The sequence below is a fragment of the Canis lupus genome, chromosome 34 (assembly GCF_048164855.1).
Source record: "Canis lupus baileyi chromosome 34, mCanLup2.hap1, whole genome shotgun sequence".
Classification (NCBI taxonomy): Eukaryota; Metazoa; Chordata; class Mammalia; order Carnivora; family Canidae; genus Canis; species Canis lupus.
The window spans coordinates 28324260-28343886 of record NC_132871.1 but is presented as its reverse complement, the minus strand read 5'-3'; the positions used below and the strand labels follow the sequence as shown (position 1 = coordinate 28343886).

Genomic DNA, 19627 nt, shown 5'->3' with positions numbered 1-19627 from the left:
TCTTATCTTACTGTTTTTTTTTCCTATGCTTTCATGTCTTTTGATATCAAAGCAGGCTTTGACTCTTTTATTGTGTTTTTTGTTGTTGTCTAATCATTACATTTTCCCTTGTAGTTACCAGAGGCCTACATAAAATATCTTAAACTTCTAAAACTCTACTTTAAACTGATAAAGTCAGAGATTCATATACTTTACACTTTTACTTCTCTCCCTCACATTTTGGGTTATTGCTGTTAAATTTTACATGATTTTTATATTGTGCAACTAATTAATTTTTGTATTTACAGTTATTTTTGTTACATTTTAAAAGCTTTTAAACTAGGATTGGGAGTTATTTGCAATTACCATATTGCAGAACCTAACTATAACTATATATTTATCATTACCAGTGAGATTTATGGTACCTTTTGATGTTAATTAATTTTCTTTTACTTCCACTCAAAGAATTCCCTTTAGTTTTTCTTATAAGGCCTATCTGGAGGTAATGAACTCTCTCATATTTTTGTTTGTTCAGGAGAATCTTTATCCATCTTTGTTTCTGAAGGATAGCTTCACTAGGTATAGAATTCTTACTTGACACTTATTTTCTTTCAATATTTTGAATACATTATCCCTTTATCTCCTGGCCTGAAAAGTTGCTGTTGTGAAATCTTCCAAAAGTCATATTTACGTGTACAAGAACAAAACCATACCCATCTTACACCACTTACAAAAATTAACACAAAATGGAATAAAGACTTAAATGACCTGAAACCATGAAACTCCTAGAAGAAAACATAGCAACAAAAATCCCTGATGGAGTGCCTGGGTGGCTCCGTCAGTTAAGCAACTGACCCTTGATTTCAGCTCAGGTCATGATCTTAGGGTTGTGAGATAGAGCCCCACATTCAGCTCCATGATGAGCAGGGAGTCTGTTTTTCTTTCACTCTCCTTCTCAATAAATTAAATAAATAAATAAATAAATAAATAAATAAATAAATAAATCTTAAAAAACAAAACAAAACAAAACAAAAACATCTCCTTGAGATGGGTCTTGGTAATGTTTTTTTTGGGTATGATATCTAAAGCATAAGCAACAAAATAAAAAACAAGTGGGACTACATGAAACTAAAAAGCTTCTACACAGCAAAGAAATGATCAACAAAGTAAAAAGACAACCTATGGAATGAGAAAAAATTGCATACTATATAATGGATTGATATCCAAAACATTAAAGAACCCATACAACTCAACATCAAAAAAGGAAAAAAAAAATTAAAACTGGGCATGGAACCTGAACAGACATTTCTTCAAAGAAGATATACAGGGGGATCCCTGGGTGGCTCAGTGGTTTAGCACCTGCCTTTGGCCCAGAGCGTGATCCTGGAGTCCTGGGATCAAGTCCCACATCAGGCTCCCTGCATGGAGCCTGCTTCTCCTCGGCCTGTGTCTCTGCCTCTCTCTCTCTCTCTCTCTCTCTCTCTCTCTCTCTGTGTGTGTCTCTCATGAATAAATAAATAAAATCTTTTAAAAATAATAATAAATAAAATTTTAAAAAAGCAAAGAAGATATACAGATGGCCAACAGGTACAGGAAAAGATGCTCATCATAACTAGTCATTAGGGAAATGCAAATTAAAACCACAATGGGATATCACCTTATGCCTGTTAGATGGTTATCATCAAAAAGACAAGAGATTACAAATACTGGCATGGATATAAAGAAAATGGAAACCTGTGCACTGTTGATGAGATTGTAAATTAGCACAGCCACTATGGAAAACAGTTTGGAGGATCCTCAAAAAATTAAAAATAGAACTATCACATGAACAAACAATTCTGCTTCTGGGACTATATCCAAAGGTAATGAAAATACTTACCCATAAAGATATCTATAGCCCCATGTTCATAGCAGCATCATTTACAATAACCAAGACACAGAAAAAGTCTGTGTCCATTGATGAATATATGGATAAAGAAATTGTGATTGATATATATATATATATATATATATATCACACATATATAGGTATATATAGATGTATCACATATAATATTCCTATATATAGTGATATATAGATATATTGTGATATGCATGAATATTATGAATATATTGAATATATATGAATATGAGTATATTGAACATTTATATATATGAATGTTATGAAACATATATATATGAATAATATGAATATTATTCAGCCATAAAAAAAGGAAATCCTACCATTTGTGATGACACAGATGGATCCGGAAGGCATTATGCAAAGTGAAATAAGTCAGACAGAGGAGACAAATGCAGTATGATCTCACTTACATATGGAATCTTAAAAAAAGAAAAGAAATACAAAAGAAATCCAAACTCATAGAAAAAAAGATCAGATTTGTGATTACCAAAAGCAGGGCATAGGGGAAGGTGATCAAAAGATACAAACTTCTAGTTATAAGATAAATAAGCACTAGAAATGTAATGTACAACATGATGACTATTACTGACACTGATGCGTGATACATTGGCAAGTTGTTAAGAGAGTAAGTCCTAAAAGTTCTCATTACAGGTGAAGTGGGTTTTTTTTCCTTTTTTATTTTCTTCTTTCTTTTTATTTTATCTATATGAGAAGAAGGATGTTAGCTGAACCTATAACGGTAATCGTTTCATGATATATATAAATCAAACCATTATACTATGTGCCTTAAGCTTATACAGTGATATATGTCAATTATTTCTCGGTAAAGCTGAAAAAAAGGTAATAAAAAATTAAGTGATTTGCAACATTCCAGAAGGTTGTCTGGGCCATTTAGATTTAGGCATAAAGTATTACATGTAACATCTATATAACGATCTTATTTAAAAATACCTATATTGTATTTATACATACATCATATCATATATGTATGATATTATGATTTATAATAAGAAACGTGTACTTGGTCTTTGTCCCCATTTCTGGCATAGAACTAAAACCATGGAATTTCTTAAGTGGTGAGAGCGATTAAGATCTTTTGTTATATGAATGAGGTGACTTTTGGTGCACCAAAGAATCTTGCCTGATTTTTAGGAGAACCAACCATGTAATTGGGACTTCCAGACCCATTCTCCCCCACCTCTGCCAGGGTAAAGGAGCTTGAAATTGAGTTCAATAGCCAATGGTGAGTGATTAAATCAGTCAGGCTTATATAATAGAACTTCAGAAAAACACACAAAGGGCAGGGTTCAGAGTTTCCAGAGCAGTGAACACATGGAAAGTGATGCTCTTGGAGAGGACATGGAAGCTCCACACCCTTTCTTCATATCCTGCCCTAAGCATCTCTTCCATTTGGCTATTCCTGAGTTATATCCTTTTATAATAAACTGGAAGTCTAGTAAGCAAAATGCTTCTGAGTTCTGTGAGGCTCTCTAGCAAATTAATACAACCTGAGGAAGAGGTCTTGGGAAACTTTGATTTATAGCCAGCCAGTAAGTCAAAAGTATAGGTATCTGCCCAGGCTTGTGATGGATTGTCATCTTGAGTTGGAGGGAGTTGTTGGAACCTCCACTCTGACCAGTTTGTCAGAAGCACAGATAATAGCTTAGGTTTGTGGTTGGTGTCTCAAGGAAGTTGGGAGTGTAGTCTTGTGCAACTAAGCCCTTACCCTGCAGGATCTAAAGCTATCTGATGTCAGAATTGAGTTGAATTCTAAGACACCCAACTGGAATACAAGAATAGCTTGTTGGTGTGGGGAACTTCTGCACACATTGGAATTGGCACCAAACCATAAGAACATGCTACATAACTATAAAAATTATTCTTGACAACATTTCTTAGGGATTTACCATAGCCATGTTTATATATCTTACCCATATTTTTAACCAATTATGCTATATTCTATACTTTAAATGGATAGATAAAAATTTATTTAGTGATTTCCCTAAAAAAGCTTTTTAGTTGTTTTCAAGCTTCACTCCTACAAACAATGCTACACTAAGCATCTATAAGCATATATCCTTTCCCTTATGGAGAATTCCTCTAGGAAGGATACTTAATTATGGAGCGTATTTACATAGGTATTGACAAGTCACCTTCTAAAAATGCTATCCCAATTTACACACACATCAACAATTTTAGGAAATGGCTCATTTCCTTTCATCCTCACCAACAAAGGATATTGTCTGCGCACTTAATATTTTACCCACTTACAGTTTTAAAAAATGGTCTCTGATTATTGCTTGTAGAAATAATAGCAAAAAAGAAAAATTGTTGTAATAAAAGATTAATTCAGAAAGTCCAAAAGCTTTAGTTTTTCCTCAGGAGTTGCCAAGAGAGAGAGAAAAATTATCCAAAAAAAAAAAAAAAAAGAGGGAAAAATTTGAAAGAAATAACTGAGGGTATTTTCTCAAAAGGAATGGCATTCTAGATTGAGATGGCCCACTGAACCCACAACACAGGAAATTTTTATAATAATAAAGTTAAAAAGAAGATCCTAAAGAGGGCATTATACAAAACCAACCAATCACCAGCACCACTAAAAACAAAACCAGTAACCAGAATGCCATAACCAGAGTGATCTTTATAAAAAATTTAATCAGATTATTTCCTTTCCCAGTTGAAGTTTCGTTGCTTTATTAATTGTTGCTCCCTACTGCATATTGGTGAAGGAATAAAATATAAATTCTTTTGTATCCTTTTGCAGAATCCAGGTTCTGATTATTGCTCTAACCCCTGCTAATGTCCCCTCCTCAGATTTTATATGCCATCATTTCCAGAAAACCCAAGGCCTTTTATATTTCTCTCTCTCTCTCTGTCTCTCTCTCTGCCTTAGAAGTAAATGTCTCCTTTCTCTGCAAAAGAGAGGATGCTCCCAGGCATTCATGGGCACTCCATCCCAACATATGGCTTGCAGGCCCCTGCTTAGAGTTATTAACATATTATGCTAAAAGTGTTTGTTTTCACGTATGTCTTCCTTACTAAACTCTAAGAGACTTGAGAGCAATGACGATGGATTTTCTTCTTTGTATTTCTCTTATTTCTATGCTAGCACATAGAGAATTTGCAGTCAAGATTGGTCAAATGAAAGAACCCGAACAAGGCCCTTCATGATGAACAACATTATAAACCACCAAATACAACTACAAAGTAATGAGTGGAAGATGGAATTGAAATAAAAAGTACTTGAATTCTCAGAGCCTAGTAAGATAGTGGTAAGAGAAATAATAAATATAGCACTACCTTACTGGGGATTAATAATGTCCCAGGCCCAGGCTGTTTTTATCTCATTGACAGATGAGGAAACTGACGCACAGATAGGCTAGGTAAATTGCTCAAGGTAACACAGCTAATAGCTGGCAATGCTCAATAAATGTGTTTGGTTGGTTACCAAGGATTGCTTTTTTATTTCAATGCTCATAGAAAGTGCCAGGAATCTCACTCGATCTTGTACAGGATAAAATGCACTGGATTCTGAAGCATAAGTATTATCTTGCATTTAGTCAACTTTCACATTTATATATCCAAATATTCAGAACTATTCCCCAGCATACTCCTTAAAGAATCTAAAGCTACCATTCACTGGAGCCTGCTTCTTCCCTTTCTTTTTCAAAAATATATAGCTTTAAACTGGGCAACTAATCTAATTCCTGAAGGGTTCCTGATATCAGCACAAACTAGGTTAATTCTTTTCTAAATACTACAAATAGAAAAGAACAGGGAGCAGGATGTATGCAGAGTCTCATATACACCTACAGAAAATAAAAAGCTCCAAGACAAGGGTTCGTCCTATTGAGCATGTCAAAATTTCTAATTCCACATGCTTCCAGATCCTAGAAACTCATTGTAAGTTCAAGGTGCTCAGAATGATGCAAAACTGGGCACTGTGTAACTATCTGCTTGCTTATGTGTTATCTATCTGACCTAATCTGTTTTAAACAGACAAATTTTGAACCTGCAAGTAAATAAGTTTCATTTTAATTACTAAACAAATGTTTTACTTGCCTTTGGTTAGGTATGCCATTATTTATGCCCTAATTAGTGTCAGAGCAATTTTGTGTCTGTATATGTAATAATATGTCTACTGCCTCCAGCGTTTCCTCTGCATTATATGTCTTAAGAACATAAGTCATTATTTATAAACCCACAAAGAAAGTGTTAAGCAACAAAGCTAACCATTGTCAACTACTCTCATGTTCGTACCAACTCAAAGACATCTCATTCCTTGGAAAAAAATCAATGGAAGTTATTCACATATGTTAAAGAATCATCTCAAAAAAATACTTTTTCTATAAATAAATACATTTTGTATAAGTAAGCCAAATGTACATAATGTAATTTAGATACACTTGGCATCCTAGAAACACTTGGGAGAGTATTCACGAAATCACTCACTAAATGCTATAATACTCTGTCACTGTATCATAATATTTTATATGCAAAATATGCCCTTCCCAGAGTGGGCCTAAAAACACTCATTTCTGAGCCGTTTATCTGGAATATAAATGTGTTAATGCACTATGGGGTAAAACACTTGAGTGCCTAAGGATTTTCACTAGGTCCCAGAAATTCATCAAAGGATAAATCTATCATTCCTTTTAATGACATATTCAAAATAGTTAGCATCTAAATATTAAAGTGCTCATAAAATTTCTTTTTCAAATCCTCATTCCATGACGTTATCCTTTATGCAGTTGGAAATAAACTGGGGTATTATCTTTCACATGCAAGGGAAACAAGACAAGACTGGCCAAGAGAGAGAAAGATGGCCTTAGTCAAGCTTGTGAGACCACTTTAAGCTTTGCCATTTTACAATTCTATAAACGGACAGTGCTTATCTTCCTAAGAAGATAACAAATGTTAACTGCCTCAAAAATCAATCTAATTCACCAAGTAGACATTATAAACACTGCACAAGTTATGTCATGGCTAATAACAATGTTCTTGTACCCACGGAAAATTCACATGGTGTGCAATGATGTAGTGAATTTGAAAAAATCTAGAGAACTCATTTACACAGTCTCATTGCATAATTCTGAGCTTCGTTGACATGGCCACTCCACCCTGGTTGGACTTGTCCTATGCTTTCAAGAGATAGACAGCGACAAACCACAAATAGGACAGAAAGAAAAATAAAACTGCATAATCACTTTAGAAGTTTTGTGGTCAAAAAACAGAGCTCAAAATAATGTAAGGGTTAAAGTGAATAAAATGGAGGGAAAAAAAAAAAAAACAACCCTGAATAAGATGATTAACATGCAAACTAAAGGGTTAGGATTGAGTCTCCTAAAGCCATGACAAAACTAAAAAGAAAAAAAAAAGGAAAAAGAAACAATTTTTTTTAAAAAAAAAGCTCAGTATCACAATTCCTGGTTATTGAACAAATTAAGATAATACAAATACCTTGTCATTAAATAGTTTTAGAACCAAGGTATAAGTACTGTAAACAAAATAATTTAAAATCCAACACTCCTTTAAATGATCAGAAGAATTTAAAATGTTTGAAATAAGCTAATCATAAAACTGGAAACAAAAAACAACCCCCTTCCTTATCCACATTGGTATTTTTAAATGCACAAATAGTCACATCAGAGATGCTCTTGTTAGAAAAGTTTATCATTAGGTTTAGAAGAAAAAGTCAATGATCGTAGCTCTGTTTACTCTAATTATTTCTTTTGTGCAAAATAAGGTCATTTTCCCACTAAATCATTAACACGGTAACAAAAGTAAAGCAGTTTAGCGATTAGAAATGTTTGCTTACAGCACAGTCTGTCTACCTGTGTAATCCCTTCTCCTTGCTTTTTAAGGCAAAAATGATTAAATCTCTGGGCTGAAGAGTTTGCCAAAATAAAAACTTAAATGATAACCATTTACAAAATGAAAAAAAATCTACTGAAATCTTACAGCACCTTCTTCACTTAATAAAACTGTCTAGTAAATATAGCTCATCGACTTTTATTAGGGCAATGCCTTTTTTAAAACATCACTTTTTCTCCTTTTTTATTGAAATATAGTTGACGTGCAGTGTTATATTAGTTCCACTACAACTCTATTTCTAATAAATAATAATAATAAGGAAAAACCCTTGGAATCTCCGGCAGTGAAGTAAGAAGGTACCATACAGACATTTTACATGTCATCTTGAAACTAAAATTATGTGGCAAGTTTGGGTCTAAAACACTCCTATTAGAAATCGAAAGATACTTCCGATAAAAACCGATTGGCTATAACCAACACAAGCCATTATGCACTAGCTATGAACAACACCATCCACCCAAAAAAGTAAAACAAATGTTGATTGGTTCCCATTTTCTCTCTCTCTCTCTCTCTCTCTCTCTCTCTCTCTCTCTCTCTCTCGTAATTAGCACAGTAAATCCTCCAAAGTTCAGATATCAACTGACTACAATAGCTCAAGGGGAAATACCTGGGTACTCCCCCAATATGAGACCTCACTGTTAGAAGCTTAAATTATACGTATAGTAAATATCAGTTCAAATAAAGACAGACTCTAAGTCAGTGTTATCATACGTAGGCTCCTATCCAGAAATAATTACACCCAGCCTTGTGCAGCAGGCACGCCCTGGAAGCCTGCATATGTTGGCTTCTCTGCAGCCTGACAGCAGGCAGTTTCAAAGTGCATGGGGAGTGGAGAGCTCACGTTAATGAGATTCTCCTTCTGCATCCCTCTACCTCACAGGCTGCATCTTCTAGCACAGGAAAAGCACTCTCTCACTGAGACAGAGAAAGCAGGAGATTCTTATGAGCCTTGAGTTCATTTAATTTTTCTTTTTTCCTTTTTGCCATTAATGTTTTTAGATCCATTTATATTTCTCATTGACACTGGAAGAAATCTTTTCCTTTGCTTGGCTTCTAGAGGAGGATGCTATGTAAAATCCTTTCCCTCACTTCCAGGCTTATTATAATTTCAAGTGGCCACTTCATTCCATTCGTTCTTTTCCCTTCCAAGCTGAGCCAAGTTTCAGAGGGGCATGCCAGAAAAAAATACTAATAAAAGACAAATAGGAACACTTCTTAGTTCTTTTATCAATTTGATACTGGGCTGAGTTCCATCAACATCACTTCCATTATGAGAACAATGCCAGGAGAAGAATATTTTATTAAAAGAAAACATTAAGATCCTCCTATTACACTGACCAAGGTAAGATTACCTTACTATAGAATATATGGTCGAGAGCAGCTCTCATGCTAAGAAGACCTATGAAAGTAGGAGTGGTCCTATTTTTAGGACAGCTTCATTTAAGATTCGCTCTGACCTTTATTTGAATGTGTCATATTTAATTTAAACTCCATATAAAGTTCTTCACATTCTAAACTGAAGTAAACTACTGCTTTTTCTTCCTTTCCCTCCCCCTCATCTCAGTTTTCCTGCAGTGAAAAAGCAGTCTTTTTTTCTTTTGCATTAATAAGAGCCATATAGTTTACTAATCCCCCCAAATTGCTTCCATTATTTTACAAATAGCATCACTGCAAATTATTTTCCTGATAATCTACCAAATTCCTCTTTACTTCTTTTCTTCCCCTTACCTCAAAGTTATTGCCATCTTGGACCAATCTAAACAATTCATCTTCTACCTTGGTATTTACACTCTTCAAATAATCATACATGGTTTTCTTGTCTCTCCTCCCCTCTACTGCTTGTCTTGTGTGGGTAAGCAATATATAATTGGTCCTTTTAATCTTTCCTCATAAGTCAATTGCTCCAGCCCCTTAATCATTTTTGTTGTGGTTCTCTGAAATCTGTCCAATTTGTCAACATCCCTCTGGTGCTGGGAAGTTCAGGACTGCATGCAGGATTCCGGCACTGCCTTGTCAATGCTTTCTGCAGAAAAGGATTAGCATCTCTCTTGTTCTGATGGTGAGAAGTCCCTGGGCATGCAGCTTAAAAAGCATATAAGCTTTTCTGCTCTGATTTTACATGGAATACTGCGACCTAATTTTTTATCTAGCCTTCACTCCAAGCATTAGCATTTTACAAATATTTCTCTTGCACTCATATTCCGTATTTCACATCTGTAATGCTGAGACATGTATTGGATATATTTGCTTTCATCTTTTTCAGCTTAGAAGCGCTTTATTTTCACCCTGTATGCCTGACCTCTCTTTGTGCCACTGTATTTTTCCAGTCTCACCAAGTTCTCCATTCACGACCATTTGTGAGAGTGATTAATACAATGTTTGCCATCATAAGGATTGTTAGTAACAAGGTTAAATAAAAACCTTATAACAGCACCCCCATCGAATCACACAACACCAGTCAGCTTATTGTTAGATAACAGTTTGTTTTATTTACGGTCTTTCCATTTTCAGCACATGTGACACTGTTCGTGTTAATCTGAATAAGATTTCAAATAAGATTTTGCAAAACTGGATCACAGGTTTCATGTTCCTTTTAGTCACCAGTTTTGTAATTTGATCAAAGGGTTGTTAAGTTTGACTGCTGTGGTTCAGTCCTCAATTTTGGAAGTTACTGTTATTAGCTGGAGGGAAAAAAAATGATTAGACTATTCACAGTACTGGGAGATTGAATTCTCTAAGTGAAAGCCATAGGAACATAGACTTTTAAAAATAATAAGCGTTCATTGCAAAATCATACACATTTAATAATATGCCTAGGTTTCATGTTTATGGTCCTGTTTCACTAAGTTATCATCTAAATTTATGAATATGTCTACATAATGCAAGTATTTGTATTCTAGTTACAGAAAGGAAAAAAATGCTTATTTACAGCTTCCTGTTTATAGTACCTTGCCTATTCTCTATCATCCATTGCTGCTTGCAATCTAATGAATGATGCATTTCTCACCCACACCAACTTTCCTATAATCATCAAATTCCATAACTATTTTATATTATTCTACATTGGAATGCTTATTTTGAATACATGTTAAGGGAAATTAACTCAAGAAAAGACAAGCACTTGATTTTCTTTCTCTTGCTTTCCAGTTAAGTACATACAAGAAATGTAATGAATGAATCAACAGTACATATTTTGATGAAAGCAATGTTCAGCATACAAAACACTGCACATTCAAGAAAAGCCTCACATTTTTTCCTAACTCATAACTTGGGAAATGAGATTCACAAGCTTGTTAGCATCAGACTATAATCATTCACATTGCTCTACAAAGTAAAATAATATATTTTTTAAAAACCAGCATCGCACCTTCGATGTTAGACTTTTCTGTTGTTTTGTAGTTTATGAATGAAATTTCGCTCGGGAAGATCCTCAAAGGGATGTAAAAGTCCTAAGGCTCTGTTAGTCAAGAAGAGAAACTGGGAAGATACGAGTCAAGAGTCTGTGCAGGTTGGTGACACCATGTAAATTGCAAGATGCAACATTCAATACATCTGCTGGCGGAAAGTAAACTTGCGGTATTCTTACAAGCCCCAGGCCACATTTGCTGTGTGTGTCATGGAGGTGAAGTGTGAGTCCCCAGGGAAAGGGTACAAAGGAAAAGTGCACAGAAAACTTCCACTCCAGAGGAAAAGCAGTCCTGACACCCCAGACAGAGAAAATTGCCCCTTTGTCCTTCCACCTGGAGGTAGAGTGCCGTCCTGGCATGTGACAACAGGTGGAGATTAAGAACAGGAGAAATATCTAGGACAAAAAAATGTCAAAGCCTTAGAGTCAGTTACAGTCTTAAAGAAAATAACATTTAAAGGGAAGCCACATTATTAGCAACATCAGTTTTAAAGAGGGGAAAGGCAATGAGTAACTGATTCTGAATGCTAAGACTCGCAGCTAAATCCATCCTTATAATCTGAGCAGACACTAGGATAGACTTGGTGTAGCACCATGTTTATCACGCAAGGCAAAAAAGAGGCGGCAAAACTTGTTGTATTTTCCAAAACTCAAACCACAAACAGTATTTCTTTTAGTAACGTGCTACTCCTAGGTTTGAAAAATGCCTCACCAGAGATTAGCTGAACCTTGTGTACTCACTTACCCAGTTCTACCTGGAGAAATAACATAGAATATGGTACAAAGGGAAGACAACCACTCTGCCAAATCCGTGTTTTAGTCAGAGAAGGCTGCTGAATCTCTGATGTAGGTATGTGTTTCCTTATAATATACTTTCGTCGGGGCCACCTGGATTTCTCAGTGTAAGTGGCAATTCCCTCCTAGGGACCCTCCCAGAAATAAATGAATAGAGGACAATTCCAAATACTACTTAGACTGGTTTCAAAACCTCTATTCATCACACCAGATTTTGGTACACAAATTCCTTGGCTTCTGAGCACGTAATCATTCCACAGAATTGCTTTTCCTTACTTGTTAATCCAGGACTATAGCAAATGTAAGGTATCTCACGTGTATCAAATACATGTTTTCTTTAAAAAGTAAAAATCAGAGGTGCCTGGGTGGGTGGCTCAGCCGGTTGAACGTCTGCCTTTGGCTCAGGTCATGACCCCAGGGTTCTGGGATCCAGCCCCACATCCAGCCCTGCATGAGGCTCTCCGCTCAGCGGGGGGCCTGCTTCTCCCCCTCCCTTTCCCTCTGTCTCTGCCTGTCTGTCTGCTTGTGCTCTCTGTCAAATAAATGAATAAAATCTTTTTAAAAAGAAAAGAAATAATAAAAAGTAAAAAATCAGATTATCTCTTCCACACACAGCCCTCTTTTTATGGCCATAACATGAAAAGCAGTAATAGCCTAATTCATTAAAACGTCATTTACATAAATAACAACGAATCATTTATCCAAAAAGCAGATTTATAGATCCCAAATATAAACACCAAAAGCTGCATTTTAGTAACAAAACATGCACTATTGGGGAAAAAAATGCAAGACAGACAGAGCAGTACACCATACATAAAATGTCAAACATGTCAAAACACTCATGAATACCAACATCTCCCACCACACCACGACCAATTTTAAAGGTTATTTAGGGCTAACACATCTGCAAGTGCAGATTTTACAGCAGCAGACTTTTTTCTCCGATATATGAAAAATAAGTCACTAATGTGTCAAATGTTTTTGATGTCGTTTCCATACATGTGGCCCATGCACATCCTGCCCACCGCCGCTGAGAGCAGGGCAATTACACACAACACAGATTCTTAGCATCGAATGGATTCATTATGGATTTCTGGAAGCTTGGTTTCAGCTGTATCAATTCAGTATGCAGGGAGGATAATTAAGCAAAAGATCAAGAAAACAAATGTAGCTATCTTCATTCCCCAAAATAAAAACCCCTCTTAGGGTCTCCATAATTCAACTTTTCAGAACTTCATCTCAAAAAGGCGCTTTCAGAACATGTCACAAGGCTTCCTTGTCCTTAAGTCACTGGTTATGAATTATTTCCGGATAGCTGCAGACAAGTCAGTTTTATAAAACAAGAAGCATAACGCATGCAGAACATACTTATCCTATTCCCGGCCCTCAGATAAGCGAGGCTTAAATTAAATGTCAAAGACGAACAAAATCTATCATATAAGCAAACAGCTGACCTAAATCCACCATAGTTTGTTTGTCAACTGTGTATATTCCAATAAATTTTGTAATATAATAAGACTATCTGTGCAACCCTTTGACCACACCAAGCTAGATGCAGATAGTCTTCTGAAGAAATATTACTCTCTGCTTGACACTCTAAGTAAAATCTACTCTACCATTTGGCAGACTAGAGAGTAGCTTTAAGAAAATGTTAATAACAGTTAAACACCCCGTAGACCACAAATAGAGAAAGAGAAGAAAGAGTAAATGGCTCACGCTCAGCCAGTTTTTACAAAGCGGTGTGCTCAGGGCTGGGACTAAAGTGAACTTACTGATGTGCAGTTTGGTTTTCCTGATAGAAAATGTAGAAGCTGGCTAAAGATCAAATGATTAATGTAAGGAAATGCAAACAGCTTGGGGAGGAAAAACATTTTTACTCTTTACTACCTTTAATATCACTTCCTCGGTGACATAAGCACATGCAGCAATCATTCCCAATCTTTTCTTGGGCAGCAAAGCAAGCAACTCAAAACTCCTTCGTGTACTAACGAGGAAAAGCAATCAAAATAATCCCATCGAAGAGAAGGGAAGACTAGAGCGATATACTATCATCCCTGTGCTCACTACCATTTCACGTCAATGGTCCCCCCTGGAAGTCTGAACACACCTGAAGCAACCTCTTCAACTCGGCAGAATCCCTGTGGAAGAGACCCAGTCCCTCTGGGCCGAAGGCAGTTGGAATTGTGTGTCTCGGTTCTGAGTTCAAATTCCAGCTATCCCATGTACTGACCGGCCAAGATACTCAACAATACCTTTGAGCCTCATCTCCTCATTTGTAAAATGGAAGTAATAATAGGAATGTCATAGGTTGGAGCTGAGAGCATGACGCGAGAGGAGATCCAGCCTTGCCACAGATGGTAGGTAGAATAACTGTGTCGGAGGAACCTCTGAAACCATGCAAGGTTGGCCTCACCTGCCACCTGGCTCGGCCTTTCCTATTGGTCCAACTCTTGGAAGGAAGCCCACATCTCCCTGCTTGAAAATCGTAGCACTCCTTAGGGAAACAAACCTGCTTTCCAATCCCTCCAGCTAGAAAGGAATGACAGGAGAGGCACCTTTCTTGAAAATTGTTTTGCTCTTTTTAATTCCTTTGTGACAAAACTTGAAACTTCTGTGGGGTCCGTGGCTTCCCACACCTAAAGCAGCCACCCTCTCTTTACATAACTCTGTATTATCCCCTCCACATCCAACTTTCATCACAGACACACCCTTGTACCTCCCCCCAGTATCCCTTCTGCACCCTTTTTATTTGATCTCCTTTATCTCCTCATTTTCCTTTAAGCTCATCCACGTTACTGTTGGTGCCCAGAATCCCCTATTTCTAGGGCACTTTGGTCCTCTCCTTCCCATCTCTATTTGCCTACGACTCTGACACTCTGGTTAAATATCTCGAGTCTCCCCCTCCTCTTCCATCTCCTCAGTCCCCACTCAGCTGAGCACCCACGGTCTGGTTCATTATCTTTATCCACCCCATCTTTATTTCCCTCAAAAGCTTCTGCTCCTTTCCATGTGCTGGGCAATAGCATACAAATGGGACAGCCTGGCATGTAACCGGCAGACAACGTGGCGTTGACTCCCCTCCCTTCTGTGAAGCTTCCCCAGTGACCTTCACTGTTCACTCTCTTCCCAGGCTCCAGGTTGCTGAGGGAAAGGAACAGGGGGTGGCTCTACGGGCTTGTTCCTTGGCCCTTACTCATAATGCCCAGCAGGGTTCCAAGCACGTAACAGGCAGGGGGCCGCAGAGGTGTGGAATCCCACTGCGGTGTGAGGGGGCAGTGAGGACTTCGGGGGCAAAAAAAAAAAAAAATACAGGAGAGAGAGGACTGATCAAAACCAGCACCACGTTGCTCAACTCCCCTTATCAGCATCTCAGTACAGGCATGTCCTCCCCTTCACTTCCGGCACATCTGGTCCACCAGCAGAGGCTCCCAAACTTTCCAAGACTCACGCACATAAGTACATTTTATATCGCAGACGAGAGAAGTCTCAGCAAACAAGAGAAGCTCTTCATACTCTGTGCAAAGCACTCATGATTTCTATTGTTATTCTTTTATTTCTTTGGAAGAAAACTCTGATCACAATCCATTATATTGATTTTACAAACCATTTAGTGGGTTGGGACCCGCAGTTTGAAAAACACTGGCCTACTTGCAGCCCCCGAGCAAGAGCCTCCCCTCGCTGTCTACCTCCGCGCCCTTTTAAAAGCCCAGTTCCTTGGGAGACCGTGCACACACACACACACACACACACACACACACACACACACGCAAGCTTCCAGAGGCGGAAAGTCCGGGCCAGTGCAGGCCCCCCGCAGCCCCTCGGGGCGTCACGCGCGCTGCGGCCTGCGGCCACCCTGTCCCGCCCGCGGAAGCTGCTGCGGGCACCCGGGCCCCGTGGCCACCAAGCAGGGGCACGGCCCGGGAAACCCTAGGGTCTCCAGGCCCAAGTGTGGATAGGAATACAAAGACGTAGGGGTGAGAGAGATTAACGAGGGGGAGAAGGAAGGGGGGGTCAGTCTGTCCGAGGGCCCGGTCGGTCCCGGTCGGTCCCGGTCGGGCGCCCCGTCCAGGCCGCCGAGCGCGCCCGCAGACCGCGCGGGGCCAGGGCCCGGGGCTCAGGGCCGGCTCCAGCGCCCGGCGGGGAGCGCACACGTGCGGGGCACGCGCGGGGCGCGGCTGTGCGGACGGACCCCGGGCGGCTCTGCCTGCGGTGTGGACGCGCCTCCGCCGCGCGCTTCCGTGCTGCCCCGCGGTGTGGACCGACGCCCCGCCAGCCGCGCGGCCCCCGACGGGCGGGTGCGGGGAGAGCCGGGCGCGCGGCCGCTCGTGCTCGTGCTCCTGCTCCTGCTCGCGCTCCTGCTCGCGCCCCGCCGCACCCGCCGGGTCCCCGGCCCGAGGCGACGCGGCCGCAGCCGCCGGGAAAGCCCGGGGCGGCGGGGGCGGGGGACCGACGGGGACCCCGGCGAGCGCGGCTCCCTCGGCACCGTGTCCGGCCGCCCCAGAGCGCAGGGGCAGCGGCGGCCCCTGCGTCCCCCTCCCCGGGCCTGCCGCGGTCCCGGGCCTCGCCGTCCGCGACGGGGCCTGCGGGGCCAGCGCGGGGCAGTCGGCGGCCGCAGCCTCGCTCCCCGCGGCCCTCCCGCCGCTGCCGGCGCCCCGGGACCCCGCGCCCCCGCCCCCGCCCGCGCCCCCGCCCGCGCCCCCGCCCGCGGCGCCCCGAGCCCGGCCGGACTCGCCCGGAGAACGCGCCGGTTCCCGTGGGAGGAAGGAGCCTGCGGGCCCCGCGGCCGCCCCCGCCGCGCTCGGGAGGGACACGCAGCGGCCTCACTCCCCGGGACGCGGACACGCGGGGTCCCAGGAGGGTTTCTAGAGAAACTTAAAAGTAGGAATGAAAAAGGCGGATGTCTGTGTCTATTTCACTATTAAAAACGAATCACTACAGCACGGTGTGCTGCTTGGCGTTGCCCGCTCGGCCGTGCGGTCGGCGGGCGGGAGCGGCCCGGCCCGAGCCCCGCGCGGGAACCTGCCGGCGGCGCTGCGCCCTCCGTGCGGCCCGGGCCGAGCCGGCCCCAAGCTCCGCGGCCGCGGGGGCGCCCCTTCCCGAGGCTGGACCCGCGCAGGCCTGGGCGGCAGCTGCCCGGACCCCACCCCGGCCTCCGCGTGGGGCCCCGGGCGCGGGGAGTGGGGCGCTGCGAAACCCGGGGCGCGCCCCCGAGCGACGGTTCCTGTTCCCGGGGGGCGGGGGGGCTCCGGGGGCCTCGGAGGGAGCTGCTCGGCCCCGGCCTCCGCGCGGCCCCGAAACACCACGAAGGAAGTTTTGAAAGCCTCAGTACGCGACGTGCTCCGGGCCGCGCGCGCCCTGCGGGACGCTGTCGGGGGGCGGGGGGCTCCGCCGGCTCGGGCCCGGGAGGCGAGGCCCGGGACACCCGGCGGGAGACCCCGGCCCGCGCGCCCCGCCGCCCCCTCCGCGCTGCGCACCGGGAAGGGAGGCGCGTGCGGGGCTGGGGGGGACCGAAGGGGCCGGGGGCGGGGGCTCGGCCTTGCCGCGGCGGGAGCGCACGGGGAGGTCCGGTCCCTCCCGCGGGCCCGTCCGTGGGCCGCCAGCCCGCACGCCCAGGCCGGGCTCCCGCTGGCGCAGACGCCCCCACAGCGGCGAGCCCCAGGGCCCAAGGCGAAGTGAAATGGAGCCCTCGGGTGACGTCCTTGCGCGGCGAGAGCAGCTTCCCGGCGGGCCTGTCCCGTGAGACCTGAGGGGCGCTCGGGGCGGGGGCGCCAGCTGCCTCGGGCCGCAGCGCCGCACCCGAAGGAACCACGCCGGGGGCGGGGCCGCCGCGGCCGCCGGGCGCTGCCGCCCTCGGGGCTCAGGCGTAGCTCCTTGGGCCCCAGGACGACCCCCGCGGTCGTCCCCGGCGGGGCCCAGCGCCCCCCGCCCAGAGCGCCCACCCGCCCGCCAGGAGCCGCCCCGCAAGGCGCCCGCGCGCCCAGACCCAAAACGGGCCCTTCCGGCGCGGAGCGCGGGGTGCCGGGCTCGGCAGCTGCCCCCGGGGGCGCGGGACCCACGGGGGGAGGACGGGGACCGGGACGGGGACGGGGACGGGGACGGGGACCGGGACGGCGCCTCCCCTGCAGCCCCCGCGTCCTCCTGGGGAAGCCCCGCGCGGCGTCCGGGCTCCGCGGTGCAGCGCGTCGGTGGCCCCGCGGGCTGGGTCCGCAGCTGGGGGGAGGGGGGCCGGGGGGCGCGGGATCGCGGCGGGGTGACCCGCACCCGCGAAGCCCGGGAGGCGCCGGCTCCGGGCCCTTGGAGACCCCCGCCGAGCGTGCGGGAGCCGGTGCCCTGCGCCCCCCGCCCCCCCCGGACCCGGACGCGGACCGGGACCCGGACCGGGAGGCGCACTACCTAGCGCCACGGCCTCGGGGTGCGCAGCCTCCTCAGGGGGGACCCGCGGGAGAGGCGGTTTCTGGGTTCGACTGTCGGGGACCGAGTGGCTGCCTCGGGGCCTCAGCACCGGGGACCGCCGGGCGCTCCGCAGACACCGGCCTCTCTGAAGACCTTTCTCTCTCGGCTTATTAGCGGGAGGCTTTGGTTGCGCTGGAAGTTGCGAAAAGAAAAGGAAATGGCAAGTCCCATCTTTTCAAGAAAGGCAGGAAATTGGATGCTTCGCTCACTATCTAATCCTTTCTGTGACCACCCGCGTTTGCCCCCGGAGATACCTGCGGAGAAACCCACCTGTTTAAAATGAGCTTCAGTTATCACGGAACCTGCCTTCTCTCTTTTCTCCCCATAAAAACAGGGGGGGGGGGGAGGGAAGCAAAGTAAAAAAGAACAACCTAAGAACTCTTGTGGCAGTTCACCGGCAATTTCTAACTTTGGGTTTAAAAACAATACGTCTCTAAGTTTCAGCGACCCGCTGGCCTCCGTAAGCGGCCAGGGCCGGCGAGGAAGACGGTGCCCACCCTGCGCCCCGCAGGCCCCGCGGGCCTGAAGCTACGCAGGCAGGACCCCGACTGCCCAGGGCCCGGGGCTGAGCCGCGGCCGCAGCACCGCTTGCTCCTTTGCTAAAGGTTGATGCTGCCTGGAATCCTAGAGGCTGTGGATTAACTCACTTGTACTAGACCCAGAATCTGACAAATGAAATATTTTATGATTTACCTGAAAAACTTTAAAAACATGATGCTAAAAGTGTCAAGTGTACCTCATCACTCTCCAGTGAAGGAGGACAACAAAAAGCTGTAAGAAATGCCCCTACTGAGTTCTGCTGTGTGCCAAGACCACTGACCCAAAGCCCAGAGGGCACAAAATGCTTGGCCCTTCTTTCAAGACGCTTTACAACAGCAATAAGTAGAGGAATTGGAAAAATCAGAGATAATGTACAACACGCTTCAAATCCATGTTAACTTCCTGAGTCTTAAAAAGATACTCCCTAAACATTCTGCAAGATAAAAACTTGACAGGACTTCAGAGACTTTGCAAAAGTTCAAAAGCCATCTCTGGTCTCCTGAACCTCTCTTCGGAAAGCTGCACTTAAGAGCAAAGTTAACGAAAGAGTTAAGGTATTCTCAATTGATTCTGATAAAGGCAGGTTGCCACCCTCAAAACTTCTGATGGAGGAAAAATGTACTGGGTTTTCTGGATAATTAGTTCAATTCTCCAGGTTCTTTTGCTAGAATAGATCT

At 43.8% G+C, this 19627-nt stretch overlaps 1 long non-coding RNA gene across 2 annotated transcripts; it reads right to left on the bottom strand.

The window, feature by feature from the left end:
- Positions 1-10245: 10245 nt before the first annotated feature.
- LOC140624139 (uncharacterized) lies at positions 10246-15136 on the bottom strand. Of its 2 annotated transcripts, XR_012023666.1 has the most exons (4): positions 14986-15136; positions 14371-14486; positions 11124-11233; positions 10246-10437 (listed from the first exon to the last, which is right to left on the bottom strand). It is a non-coding gene; the product is annotated as an uncharacterized lncRNA (long non-coding RNA). The 2 variants fall into 2 exon arrangements; XR_012023665.1 differs by having other exon boundaries at positions 14371-15136.
- Positions 15137-19627: the final 4491 nt, after the last annotated feature.